At 45.2% G+C, this 15,478-nt stretch overlaps 1 protein-coding gene across 1 annotated transcript in view; it reads left to right on the top strand.

Moving 5' to 3' along the window:
• myo3b (myosin IIIB) overlaps nt 1-15,478 on the top strand; it is a 327,297-nt gene that overhangs the window by 256,904 nt on the left and 54,915 nt on the right.

The raw sequence follows: 15,478 nt of genomic DNA, 5'->3' as shown, positions 1-15,478 counted from the left end.
ATTCTGTCTCTCACAGCTGAAGTGTACCTATGATGAAAATGACAGACCTCTGTCATCATTTAAAGTGGGAGAACTTGCACCATCGCTGGCTGACTAAATACTTTTTGGCCCCACTGTATGATTTTGAGGGGTATTCACTGATTGGCGTTGAATACCTTGATACCTTGCAGGAGAATTTGGTCCCCACTTGCTGGCGGTGAGCATGCAACACCCAGGTTGAAGAGCTAAGACCAGGACTAAGGAGGAGGACTGGGATTGAGCCAAAAGCATTCATTACTGAGTTTGCTGGAGATGATTTTGTGTGTCAGTCATGTTTCTTGACAAAGTGGCATTCTTGTCCACTGCGGGCCTGACATGCACATCACAGCCTTCTCAATCATTCCCTCACGCCTCTCCCATGGTTTCAGCTTGTAAACACATCGCCACATGTCCCCCCCCCCCCCCTACCAGGTGCTGCTCCACCAGCCTCCGTCACCGCAACCGCACTTTTCCTCCTCTATCAACATGCATCTGCTAGACATGGATCCAACCCTCTCCGTGTTCTCCAGACAAACACTCCCTCCCTCTTGGCTGCCTCTCAGCCTCTTCAGCGATCTGTCTGTCGCCACGTATCGCCCTCCCGTGCCTTCACTTCCAGGCAAATGACAGGCTCAGCGCTCCCGGCAGCAGAGATTTGGAAGGGATAGGAAAGACTCAACTTGCAGAGAAGGAGTTGCCTCCGTCTGCCGCTACCTACCTAATCTTCTTAATGTCAGAGGGAGTAGTTAACAGGATGTACTTCCAAACTAGTCATCATCCATCACCGTCCCGGCGCCATAATCTCCACACGCGGAGAAGAAGGCTGGGGGAATAATACCTTCAACTTTTCAGTAAATGTGCATCAAAGAATTGAGTCATTTGATTTGGGTGAGCAAAGCCTGAGCCCAGCCAATCAGATGTTGTACTTGACAAAGTACAGACGGGCGTGTTTAAAGCCTTGTGTGCTTTGGTTCAGTTAGGACCAGTTTTTTGTAGCAGGACCCGACTGTAACCGCACAATAGTGAAATGGCAGATGTGGACCCACTGCAGACTGCTGATGGCCAACACATTTATATCTGCATTCCACTTATGCTGTAGCATAGCAGTCATGACATCAAACACTGGACAGAAAACAACTCACACTCTACCCTATTTTCCGGACCATAGGGGCTTCACGGTGGCAGAGGGGTTAGTGCGTCTGCCTCACAATACGAAGGTCCTGCAGTCATGGGTTCAAATCCAGGCTCGGGATCTTTCTGTGTGGAGTTTGCATGTTCTCCCCGTGACTGCGTGGGTTCCCTCCGGGTACTCCGGCTTCCTCCCACCTCCAAAGATATGCACCTGGGGATAGGTTGATTGGCAACACTAAATGGTCCCTAGTGTGTGAATGTGAGTGTGAATGTTGTCTGTCTATCTGTGTTGGCCCTGCGATGAGGTGGCGACTTGTCCAGGGTGTACCCCGCCTTCCGCCCGATTGTAGCTGAGATAGGCGCCAGCGCCCCCCGCGACCCCGAAAGGGAATAAGCGGTAGAAAAAATGGATGGAGGGTGCACCGGATTACAAGGCGCACTGCTGATGAGCGGGTCTAGTCAGGTCTATTTCATACACAAGGTGCACCGGATTATAAGGTGCATTGAAGGAGTCATATTAGTATGATTATTTTCTAAAAGTAAAATACTTCCTTGTGGTCTACACCAGTGGTCCCCAACCTTTTGTAGCTGCTTGATATTTATATATTTTTTGTCATGAAAAAGGGAGGTATATCTTGTGTTTTTTATGTTGATTTAATAAAAAATATAAAAATTACTTCAAAATTCTTCTGCTCCCCGGTAACAATTGTTTTGACCATTTTTTGTGAAGTACATAACTCCACATGTGTTCATTCATAGTTTTGATGTGACAACCTGTATAGCTCGGTTGGTAGAGTGGCTGTCCCAGCAACTTGAGGGGGTTGCAGGTTCGATTCCCGCTTCCGCCATCCTAGTCACTGCCGTTGTGTCCTTGGGCAAGACACTTTACCCACCTGCTCCCGGTGCCACCCACACTGCTTTAAATGTAACTTAGATATTGGGTATCACTAGGTAAAGCGCTTTGAGTCACTAGAGAAAAGCGCTATATAAATATAATTCACTTCACACTTCACAACCTGCAATGTAAATAGTCATGAAAATAAAAAAAACACATTGAATGAGAAGGTGTGTACTGTATATTCATAAGTGATATAACATAGGATAAGTGAAGACGGTGTTTAATTTGTCATCTGATATTATCATTTTTGTATTTCTTTAACATCTTTATAGTGAAGTGAATTATATTTATATAGCGCTTTTTCTCTAGTGACTCAAAGCGCTTTACATAGTGAAAGCCAATATCTAAGTTCCATTCAAAGCAGTGTGGGTGGCACTGGGAGCAGGTGGGTAAAGTGTCTTGCCCAAGGACACAACGGCAGTGACTAGGTTGGCAGAAGCGGGAATCGAACCTGCAGCCCTCAAGTTGCTGGCACGGCCACTCTACCAACCGAGCTAAACCGCGTTTCCATATGAGTTGGGAAACTGTGTTAGATGTAAATATAAACAGAATACAAAGATTTGCAAATCCTTTTCAAGCCATATTCAGTTGAATATGCTACAAAGACAACATATTTGATGTTCAAACTCGTACATTTATTTTTTTTTGCAAATAATATTTAACTTTGAGTTTCATGGCTGCCACATGTGCCAAAGTAGTTGGGAAAGGGCATGTTCACCACTGTGGTACATCACCTTTTCTTTTAACAACACTCAATAAACGTTTGGGAACTGAGGAAACTAATTGTTGAAGCTTTGAAAGTGGAATTCTTTACCATTCTTGGTTTATGTAGAGCTTAAGTTGTTCAACAGTCCAGGTTTTCCGCTGTCGTATTTTACGCTTCATAATGCGCCACACATTTTCGATGGGGGACGGGTCGGGACTGCAGGCGGGCCAGGAAAGTACCCGCACTCTTTTACTAGGAAACCACGCTGTTGTAACAAGTGGCTTGGCATTGTCTTGCTGAAATAAGCAGGGGCGTCCAAGATAACGTTGCTTGGATGACAACTTATGTTGCTCAAAAACCTGGTGCCTTCACAGATGTGTAAGTTACCCATGCCTTGGGCACTAATGCACCCCCATACCATCACACATGCTTGCTTTTCAACTTTGTGCCTATAACAATATGGATGGTTATTTTCGTCTTTGTTCCGGAGGACACCACGTCCACAGTTTCCAAATATAATTTGAAATGTTGACTCGTCAGACCACAGAACACTTTTCCACTTTGCATCAATCCACCGTAGATGATCTCGGGCCCAGCAAAGCCGGCGGCGTTTCTGGGTGTTGTTGATAAATGGGGTTTGCTTTGCATAGCAGAGTTTTAACTTGCACTTACAGATGTAGCGACCAACTGTAGTTACTGACAGTGGTTTTATGAAGTGTTCCTGAGCCCATGTGGTGAGATCCTTTACACACTGATGTCAGTTTTTTATGCAGTACTGCCTGAGGGATCAAAGGTCCGTGATATCATCTCTTACGTGCAGTGATATCTCCAGATTCTCTGAACCTTTTGATGATTTTATGGACCGTAGATGGTAAAATCCCTAAATTCCTTGCAATAGCTCGTTGAGAAATGTTGTTCTAAAACTGTTTGACAATTTGCTTACAAATTAGTGACCCTCACCCCATCCTTGTTTGTGAATTACTTAGCATTTCATGGAAGCTGCTGTTATAGCCAATCATGGCACCCACCTGTTCCCAATTAGCCTGCACACCTGTGGGATGTTCCACATAAGTGTTTGATGAGCATTCCTCAACTTTATCAGTATTTATTGCCACCTTTCCCAACTTCTTTGTCACGTGTTGCTGGCATCAAATTCTAAAGTTAATGATTATTTGCACAAAAATTTAGTTTATGAGTTTGAACATCAAATATGTTGTCTTTGTAGCATATTCAACTGAATATGGCTTGAAAAGGATTTGCAAATCATTGTATTCTGTTTATATTTACATCTAACACAATTTCCCAACTCATATGGAAACGGGGTTTGTGTATGTTTTTATCAGCCATCACTATTGGGAGCATACAGTTGTCTACATTTCAATGATGTAGATTCATGGCTGGAGTGTGTTGGTCTACACCAGGGGTCTGCAACCCGCGGCTCTGGAGCCACTTGCGGCTCTTCCATGCCACCGCCATGGCTCCCTTTGGCTTTGAAACAAAATGTCAACAAATAACGGTCACTTAATTAATTACATTTATTTAGTTATTTTTAATCTAACAGTTGTTATTTTGGAGAGTTCTGGTATCTAATCATATGATAATAAAACATTTTGATATATTGTTGATCAAAGGCAGGTAGGTAGGTAGGTCTTGTCATTGCACAAGTACAATGAAACTTTGTTTTCAGCACAAACCCATGCAGGATGAGACAAACAAACAGTGTAAAGGGTTACAGAACAGGAACGCTGATGTCTCGCCACAAGGCGCCCCGTAAAAGATGGGAAAAAGGTCAAATGCTGGGGGGGATGAGTAAAAAAATACAATTTAGACTGGGCAAAAACCTCCATAGCACATATACATATTACAACATACATCTCCAGATATCTAGCAACAGAGGGAAGGGAGTGCGGGGTCATGGTGGTGGGCTGCAGCTCTCAGGCGCTGACCATCCTTCCATCACCCCTATGGGATTTGCGTCGAGGGCGTTGGGTTGGGGGGATGGGGTGTGTATGTGTGGCGTATATTTTAACAGAGGAGAGAGTGGGGGCTACGGTGGTTGGCTGCAGCTTCTCTGGCGCTGCCCAGCCGTCCATCAACCCTAAGGGATTCGCGCATGTCACCGCCTCTGTGCGTCATCTCTTGCTGCCAAGCAATTGTATTGTTTTTAGCGCTCAACCCCCGGTAAGCTAGCAACGGACGGATCAAAAAAGAGAAAAGTTTATGATAAGAATAGAACATTTAATGCTTCATGGACGGATTCATTTGCTTTCATTGATGACGAGGTTGTTATTTTACCTTTTTAGTCAAATGAAATATGTCGCAGTTGTGTGCCTTCAGAATATTGGCGAACTTGATTTTTTTCGAATTCATTAATAAGGGAAGGACCAGTGGATTTTTTTTGGACGGTTCAAAATAATTTGGTGATTTGTTTATACACCCAGAAATAAAATGTGAATCGTTGTCAAGTGTTTGATTTCATACATTCTAGAGCATAAGTGTAACGAAACTATAAGTGGTGTGATCGTCTTTTTAGGACTCGAACAGAGTTTGCGGCTCTAGTTGGGTTTTATTTGGGGGCAAATGTGAAATGTTTCTTTGTATGCTGAAGGTTGGCGACCCCTGGTCTACATTGACTGGAAGAGAGGATCTACTTTCTACAACTAAACATCAAGTATTTCCCAAGTGCTTTTATTGTGTAGTATCTCCGGCCTGCCCTCCTTGTTATCCACTGAAGCCTCCGCGCCGCTTCCTTTGTACTAAGAAGCACATATATTATGTCACACATCTAATCACCCACTTCCGCTAAAACTTTCCTCCACGCGGACGTTCCTTTCGGAGTTTCTTCTGTTCCATGCATGTGCTGTTGGGGCAGATGATTGATTTCAGTGTGAAAAGCTGGATGTGAGTAACAACATCCTCCTCCTGCTTCAGTGGAAACAGATGCAGGGACTAACTTGCTGCCCACCCTCGACATGATCTGCATGAGGACTTGATCATTCTCTCTTAGAAGGCAAAGCACAGGACTTAGCATTTATCCTCCCAAATGATAAAAGAGGTCATAAATCTCCTGCGCCCTGAAAAGTTCTGGAAAATCTCTCCGACTTGAGATCTTTTTGCTGTTGTTTGTGTGTGCATGTGTGATTGTGTATGTGCATGTGTGATTGTGTGTGATTGTGTGTGTGCATGTGTGATTGTGTGTGTGCATGTGTGATTGTGTGTGTGCATGTGTGATTGTGTGTGTGTGCATGTGTGATTGTGTGTGTGCATGTGTCGTTGTGTGTGTGCATGTGTCATTGTGTGTGTGTGTGATTGTGTGTGTGCATGTGTCATTGTGTGTGTGCATGTGTGATTGTGTGTGTGCATGTGTCATTGTGTGCGTGCATGTGTGATTGTGTGTGTGCATGTGTGATTGTGTGTGTGCATGTGTGATCGTGTGTGTGCATGTGTGATTGTGTGTGTGCATGTGTGATTGTGTGTGTGCATGTGTCATTGTGTGTGTGTGTGATTGTGTGTGTGCATGTGTCATTGTGTGTGTGCATGTGTGATTGTGTATGTGCATGTGTGATTGTGTGTGTGCACGTGTGATTGTGTGCGTGCATGTGTGATTGTGTGTGTGCATGTGTGATTGTGTGCGTGCATGTGTCATTGTGTGTGTGCATGTGTGATTGTGTGTGTGCATGTGTGATTGTGTGTGTGCATGTGTGATTGTGTGCGTGCATGTGTCATTGTGTGTGTGCATGTGTGATTGTGTGTGTGCATGTGTGATTGTGTGTGTGCATGTGTCATTGTGTGCATGTGTGATTGTGTGTGTGCATGTGTCATTGTGTGTGTGTGTGATTGTGTGTGTGCATGTGTGATTGTGTGTGTGCATGTGTCTTTGTGTGTGTGTGTGATTGTGTGTGTGCATGTGTGATTGTGTGTGTGCATGTGTGATTGTGTGCGTGCATGTGTGATTGTGTGTGTGCATGTGTCATTGTGTGTGTGCATGTGTGATTGTGTGTGTGCATGTGTGATTGTATGTGTGCATGTGTGATTGTGTGTGTGCATGTGTCTTTGTGTGTGTGTGTGATTGTGTGTGTGCATGTGTGATTGTGTGTGTGCATGTGTGATTGTGTGTGTGCCTGTGTCATTGTGTGTGTGTGTGATTGTGTGTGTGCATGTGTCATTGTGTGCATGTGTGATTGTGTGCGTGCATGTGTGATTGTGTGTGTGCATGTGTGATTGTGTGTGTGCCTGTGTCATTGTGTGTGTGCATGTGTGATTGTGTGTGTGCATGTGTGATTGTGTGTGTGCATGTGTGATTGTGTGCGTGCATCTGTGATTGTGTGTGTGCATGTGTGATTGTGTGTGTGCATGTGTGATTGTGTGTGTGCATGTGTGATTGTGTGTGTGCATGTGTGATTGTGTGCGTGCATGTGTGATTGTGTGTGTGCATGTGTCATTGTGTGTGTGCATGTGTGATTGTGTGTGTGCATGTGTCATTGTGTGTGTGCATGTGTGATTGTGTGCGTGCATGTGTGATTGTGTGTGTGCATGTGTGATTGTGTGTGTGCATGTGTCATTGTGTGCGTGCATGTGTGATTGTGTGCGTGCATGTGTGATTGTGTGTGTGCATGTGTGATTGTGTGTGTGCATGTGTGATTGTGTGCGTGCATGTGTGATTGTGTGTGTGCATGTGTGATTGTGTGTGTGCATGTGTGATTGTGTGTGTGCATGTGTGATTGTGTGCGTGCATGTGTGATTGTGTGTGTGCATGTGTGATTGTGTGTGTGCATGTGTGATTGTGTGCGTGCATGTGTGATTGTGTGTGTGCATGTGTCATTGTGTGCATGTGTGATTGTGTGCGTGCATGTGTGATTGTGTGTGTGCATGTGTCATTGTGTGTGTGCATGTGTCATTGTGTGCATGTGTGATTGTGTGCGTGCATGTGTGATTGTGTGTGTGCATGTGTCATTGTGTGTGTGCATGTGTCATTGTGTGTGTGCATGTGTGATTGTGTGTGTGCATGTGTGATTGTGTGTGTGCATGTGTGATTGTGTGCGTGCATGTGTGATTGTGTGCGTGCATGTGTGATTGTGTGTGTGCATGTGTCATTGTGTGTGTGTGTGATTGTGTGTGTGCATGTGTGATAGTGTGTGTGCATGTGTGATTGTGTGTGTGCATGTGTCATTGTGTGTGTGCATGTGTCATTGTGTGCATGTGTGATTGTGTGTGTGCATGTGTGATTGTGTGCATGCATGTGTGATTGTGTGCGTGCATGTGTGATTGTGTGCGTGCATGTGTGATTGTGTGTGTGCATGTGTGATTGTGTGTGTGCATGTGTCATTGTGTGCGTGCATGTGTGATTGTGTGTGTGCATGTGTGATTGTGTGCGTGCATGTGTGATTGTGTGTGTGCATGTGTCATTGTGTGCATGTGTGATTGTGTGCGTGCATGTGTGATTGTGTGCGTGCATGTGTGATTGTGTGCGTGCATGTGTGATTGTGTGTGTGCATGTGTGATTGTGTGTGTGCATGTTTGATTGTGTGTGTGCATGTGTCATTGTGTGTGTGCATGTGTCATTGTGTGTGTGTATGATTGTGTGTGTGCATGTGTGATTGTGTGTGTGCATGTGTCATTGTGTGTGTGCATGTGTGATTGTGTGTGTGCATGTGTGATTGTGTGTGTGCATGTGTGATTGTGTGTGTGCATGTGTGTGTGCATGTGTGATTGTGTGTGTGATTGTGTGTGTGCATGTGTGATTGTGTGTGTGCATGTGTGATTGTGTGTGTGCATGTGTGATTGTGTGCGTGCATGTGTGATTGTGTGTGTGCATGTGTGATTGTGTGTGTGCATGTGTGATTGTGTGCGTGCATGTGTGATTGTGTGTGTGCATGTGTGATTGTGTGTGTGCATGTGTGATTGTGTGTGTGCATGTGTGATTGTGTGTGTGCATGTGTGATTGTGTGTGTGCATGTGTGATTGTGTGTGTGCATGTGTCATTGTGTGCATGTGTGATTGTGTGTGTGCATGTGTCATTGTGTGTGTGTGTGATTGTGTGTGTGCATGTGTGATTGTGTGTGTGATTGTGTGTGTGCATGTGTGATTGTGTGTGTGCATGTGTGATTGTGTGTGTGCATGTGTGATTGTGTGTGTGCATGTGTGATTGTGTGCGTGCATGTGTCATTGTGTGTGTGCATGTGTGATTGTGTGCGTGCATGTGTGATTGTGTGTGTGCATGTGTGATTGTGTGTGTACATGTGTGATTGTGTGTGTGCATGTGTGATTGTGTGTGTGCATGTGTCATTGTGTGTGTGTGATTGTGTGTGTGCATGTGTGATTGTGTGTGTGCATGTGTGATTGTGTGTGTGCATGTGTGATTGTGTGTGTGCATGTGTCATTGTGTGCGTGCATGTGTCATTGTGTGTGTGCATGTGTGATTGTGTGCGTGCATGTGTGATTGTGTGTGTGCATGTGTGATTGTGTGTGTACATGTGTGATTGTGTGTGTGCATGTGTGATTGTGTGTGTGCATGTGTCATTGTGTGTGTGCATGTGTGATTGTGTGTGTGCATGTGTGATTGTGTGCATGTGTGATTGTGTGCATGTGTGATTGTGTGCGTGAGTCAGGTGGTGGTAAGCAAGAAAGTCTGCGGTACACATTCTTCATTTAGACATTAAACATGAAAAGATCCCACTGAGGATTTTCCTTATAATCTGCTCACTCTCAAGCCCTCAGCCAGGCCTGGACAATTATTTTGGTGCAGCATGGCGTAGTGGGTAGAGCGGCTGTGCCAGAAACCTGAGGGTTGCAGGTTCGCTTCCCACCTATGGACATCAAAGTCGCTGCCGTTGTGTCCTTGGGCAGGACACTTCACCCTTTGCCCCCGGTGCCGCTCACACCGGTGAATGAATGATGAATGAATGACAGGTGGTGGTCGGAGGGGCCGTAGGTGCAAACTGGCAGCCACGCTTCCGTCAGTCTACCCCAGGGCAGCTGATGTAGCTTACCACCACCATCGTGTGAATGAGTGATGGCTTCCCACTTCTCTGTGAGCGCTTTGAGTATCTAACAATAGAAAAGCGCGATATAAATCTAATCCATTATTATTATTAATATTATTACTTTGACTCGGGGGCCAAATTTTGAGAAAAAATGTGTCTGGGGGCTGTTATGTCTATTTTTAGGAACACTAATACTAGAGATGTCCGATAATGGCTTTTTTGTCGATATCCAATATTCCGATATTGTCCAACTCTTAATTACCGATACTGATATATACAGTGGTGGAATGAAGACATTACAATGCCTAATGTTGTTGTGGTGCCTCGCTGGATGCATTAAACAATGTAACAAGGTTTTCCAAAGTAAATCAACTCAAGTTATAGCAAAAAATGCCAACATGGCACTGCCATATTTATTATTCAAGTCACAAAGTGTATTATTTTTTTTTTAACATGCCTCAAAACAGCAGCTTGGGATTTGGGACATGCTCTCCCTGAGAGAGCATGAGGAGGTTGAGGTGGGAGGGGTTACCGGGGGGCTTGTATATTGTAGCGTCCCAGAAGACTTATTGCCGCAAGTAGTTCTGGGTATGAGCTTTGGGTCATGACCGAAAGGATAAGATCACGGGTACAAGCGGCCGAAATGAGTTTCCAGGTCTCTCCCTTAGAGATAGGGTGAGAAGCTCTGCCATCCGGGAGGAACTCAAAGTAAAGCCGCTGCTCCTCCACATGGAGAGGAGCCAGATGAGGTGGTTCGGGCATCTGGTCAGGATGCCACCCGAACGCCTCCCTAGGGAGGTGTTTAGGGCACGTCCGACCGGTAGGAGGCCACGGGGAAGACCCAGGACACGTTGGGAAGACTATGTCTCCCGGCTGGCCTGGGAACGCCTCGGGATCCCCCGGGAAGAGCTAGACGAAGTGGCTGGGGAGAGGGAAGTCTGGGTTTCCCTGCTTAGGCTGTTGCCCCCGCGACCCGACCTCGGATAAGCGGAAGACGATGGATGGATAGTTCTGGGTATTTGTTGTGTTACGGTGCGGATGTTCTCCCGAAATGTGTTTGTCATTCTTGTTTGGTGTGGGTTGACAGTGTGGCACATATTTGTAACAGTGTTAAACCTGTTTATACGGCCACCCTCAGTGTGACCTGTATGGTTGTTGACCAAGTATGCACGACATTCACTTGTGTGTGAAAAGCCCTAGGTATTATGTGACTGGGCCGGCACGCCAAGGCAGTGCCTTTAAGGTTTACTGGCGCTCTGTACTTCACCCCAAGTCCGTGTACACAACAGCGTTTTGAAAACTCATAAATTTTACTTTTTGAAACCGATACCAATAATCTGGAAACTGATACCGATAATTTACGATATTACAATTTAAAGCATTTATAACATCTCTACCTAATACAAAACCTCACAATAATGTCTGATTGAAAGCTAAAATCGTTATGACAGACCGCCTTAAAAACGGAATGGAATTTTTAATTTTTATACTGAATGAGACAGCCAGAATGTACATGAAAATAAAGAATGTGGGATTTACAATATTAACTATGAAGGATAAAACACTGAATATTGACAACATATGAACATCACACCCCCTCTCCATCCACATATTTTACAATCAAGCCAAACACAACTAAAATGCAACAAACACAGCAAAATATGAACGTGACGGGTAAAAATAAACCCAGCTACAATGTGATATATGTGATATATCACTAAGCTTTACAACTTTGTTGTAAAAATCTCCTTCCACGTCTGTCCCTGACACCCACATTTCACACTCTGTGGAAACACTCCCCACCCACACTGCTTGGTGCCTCCTCTGAGCTGCTGGGACATTTGAGGTCCTCTCCAAGGTTTCTCATAGTCAGCATTGTCACTGGCGTCCCGCTGGATGTGGATTCTCCCTGCCCACTGGGTGTGAGTTTTCCTTGCCCTTTTGTGGGTTCTTCCGAGGATGTTGTAGTCGTAATGATTTGTGCAGCCCTTTGAGACATTTGTGATTTGGGGCTATATAAATAAACATTGATTGATTGATTGATTGATTGATTCACACTCACATTCACACACTAGGGACCATTTATCAACCTATCCCCAGGTGCATGTCTTTGGAGGTGGGAGGGGCCTATCCCCAGGTGCATGTCTTTGGAGGTGGGAGGAGCCTATCCCCAGGTGTATGTCTTTGGAGGTGGGAGGGGCCTATCCCCAGGTGCATGTCTTTGGAGGTGGGAGGAGCCTATCCCCAGGTGCATGTCTTTGGAGGTGGGAGGGGCCTATCCCCAGGTGGATGTCTTTGGAGGTGGAAGGGGCCTATCCCCAGGTGCATGTCTTTGGAGGTGGGAGGGGCCTATCCCCAGGTGCATGTCTTTGGAGGTGGGAGGGGCCTATCCCCAGGTGCATGTCTTTGGAGGTGGGAGGGAGCCGGAGTAGAACCCACACATTCACGGGGAGAACACGCAAACTCCACACAGAAAGATCCCGAGCCTGGGGTTTGAACCCAGGACTGCAGGACCTTCGTTCTGTGAGGCAGACGCACTAACTTATTCCTCCTCCACCGCGCTGCCCACTTTACATCTTAAACATCTAAAAAATACAATTATTTGGGAATGTCCAGCGGGCCAGATTGAAAAGCGCAAGGGGCCCCGGGGCCTTCATTGCCCAGGTGTGTCCTTAGCCCACCCTGTGTTTGGAGCAGGTGGTCAGGTGGTCACAGCCTGAGATTGAAGAAGGAAATGAATGCTTGTGTCATTTATTCCACTAAAAATCCCTTTTATAGCGGTATAGCTCGGTTGGTAGAGTGGCCGTGCCAGCAACTTGAGGGTTGCAGGTTCGATTCCCGCTTCCGCCATCCTAGTCACTGCCGTTGTGTCCTTGGGCAAGACACTTTACCCACCTGCTCCCAGTGCCACCCACACTGGTTTAAATGTAACTTAGATATTGGGTTTCACTATGTAAAGCGCTTTGAGTCACTAGAGAAAAGTGCTATATAAATATAATTCACTTCACTTTTAGCGATTCTTTCATGTTGTTTCTGAGGAGCGTCGGGATTGTCCACAGACCTCCAGGTTGCATTTAGACACATCATGTTCTCTTTCAACAAAGAACACCTATCTCAAAAAAAGAGTTCCAAAGTGGTGGTTTTTCCATCTCCTGGCAAACGTTTGCAAAATGCGACGCTCAAGATGAGCAAACTCGGCTCGGCTTTCTTTTGATAGCAAGAAATCAATCTTGCATAAAGCGCGCGGCCTCTCACTCCCAGCGGACCGTTACTACTTCCCACCCCGCCATCGTTTAGTGAAGCCCGGTGTGACCTCTCGCTGCAGCGGCCGTGCCAGAAGGCACTTTGGCAGCCATCTATCTGCAGGAGCAGCCCTCCTCTGGGGCTGGCCCGCATCAAACGCCAGTGATCTCCCACAGAGATGGGAGGCCTGACCCGTCCTCTCATGGCTGCAGGTCAGACAGGATAAACGGCGGTGGGGAGGGGGGAGCCAGCCAGCAGATTAGCAGCAGGCGCTTTGAGGGAAATATCTCACATTTAAATGGCGATGACTCTGCTGAACGTGCACGCCTCATCCTCTCAGATGTCAACAAGCATACATGGAGGGGAGAATTACTGCATAAACATGAGGGACAGTGGCATTTGGAGTTGTAGGTTTCGCCATACTTGCCAACCTTGAGACCTCCGATTTCAGGGGGCGGGGCGTGGTTAAGAGGGGAGGAGTATATTTACAGCTAGAATTCACCAAGTCAGGTATTTCTCATATATATATATATATATATATATATATATATATATATATATATATATATATATATATATATATATATATATATATATATATATATATATATATATATATATATATATATATATATATATATATAGGGCTTCACGGTGGCAGAGGGGTTAGTGCGTCTGCCTCACAATACGAAGGTCCTGCAGTCCTGGGTTCAAATCCAGGCTCAGGATCTTTCTGTGTGGAGTTTGCATGTTGTCCCCGTGAATGCGTGGGTTCCCTCCGGGTACTCCGGCTTCCTCCCACTTCCAAAGACATGCACCTGGGGATAGGTTGATTGGCAACACTAAATTGACCCTAGTGTGTGAATGTGAGTGTGAATGTTGTCTGTCTATCTGTGTTGGCCCTGCGATGAGGTGGCGACTTGTCCAGGGTGTACCCCGCCTTCTGCCCGATTGTAGCTGAGATAGGCGCCAGCGCCCCCCGCGACCCCAAAAGGGAATAAGCGGTAGGAAATGGATGGATGGATATATATATATATATATGTATATATATATAGATATATATATACATACATATATATATGTATATATATATATATCTATATCTATATATATAGATATTGATATATATATATATATATATATATATATATATATATATAAGAAATACTTGACTTTCAGTGAATTCTATCTATATGGATGGGTCGGCATAGCTCGGTTGGTAGAGTGGCCGTGCCAGCAACTCGAGGGTTCCAGGTTCGATTCCCGCTTCCGCCATCCTAGTCACTGCCGTTGTGTCCTTGGGCAAGACGCTTTACCCACCTGCTCCCAGTGCCACCCACACTGCTTTAAATGTAACTTAGATCTTGGGTTTCACTATGTAAAGCGCTTTGAGTCACATGAGAAAAGCGCTATATAAAATATAATTCATACATATACCTATTTTAAGGGACGGCGTGGCGCAGTGGGGAGAGTGGCCGTGCGCAACCCGAGCGTCCCTGGTTCAATTCCCACCTAGTACCAACCTCGTCACGTCCGTTGTGTCCTGAGCAAGACACTTCACCCTTGCTCCTGATGGGTGCTGGTTGGCGCCTTGCATGGCAGCTCCATCCATCAGTGTGTGAATGTGTGTGTGAATGGGTAAATGTGGAAGTAGTGTCAAAGCGCTTTGAGTACCTTGAAGGTAGAAAAGCGCTATACAAGTACAACCTATTTATCATTTATTCATTTATTTTATTTATATATATATATATATATATATATATATATATATATATAAAATAAATACTTGAATTTTAGTGTTCATTTATTTACACATATACACACACATCTACTCATTGTTGAGTTAAGGCTCTAATTGTCCATCCTTGTTCTATTCTATGTTACTATTTTTCTAACTACCACTACTTCTTCCCGGAGGCTATCCAGGTCCAATCGCAGCTGCAGCTTGGAACTTACAAGCGTATTTCTTCATCTTACTCGTCGTCGGCGTCGCCACAGCTGTATCTTCCTCATTATTTTGCTTCGTCTCCTTGTTTGTGCGCAGTTGTGCACTGCACTCTCTAAAAGCCGTATATTTTATTGTCACATATGCACGTACAGTAGATGGCAGTGTTGTCCTATTTAAGAGTGTCACAACATTGCTGTTTACGGCCGACAAACGGCTTTATGGTAGACGAAAACGTGACTGCTGTTGTTGTGTGTTGTTACCGCGCTGTGAGGACGTTAATGAAACTGCCTAACAATAAACCCACATAAGAAACCAAGAACTCGCCCTCGATCATTCTACAGTTATAACGTCATTGGGCAGACACGCTGTTTATATTTTTGGAAAGCGGACGAGAAAACAGGCTGTCGACACGTATCTTAGGTTCGCATGGAGCTAGAGGGAGCGTGGCCTCCAGCTACGCCTGACTTTCGGGAGAAAATTCGTCCCGGGAGGTTTTCGGGAGAGGCGCTCAATTTCAGGAGTCTACCGGAAAATCTGGGAGGGTTGGCAAG

The sequence above is a fragment of the Nerophis ophidion genome, linkage group LG19, assembly GCF_033978795.1.
Source record: "Nerophis ophidion isolate RoL-2023_Sa linkage group LG19, RoL_Noph_v1.0, whole genome shotgun sequence".
In the NCBI taxonomy this organism is placed as follows: Eukaryota; Metazoa; Chordata; class Actinopteri; order Syngnathiformes; family Syngnathidae; genus Nerophis; species Nerophis ophidion.
This window is presented reverse-complemented; position numbering and strand designations above follow the sequence as displayed.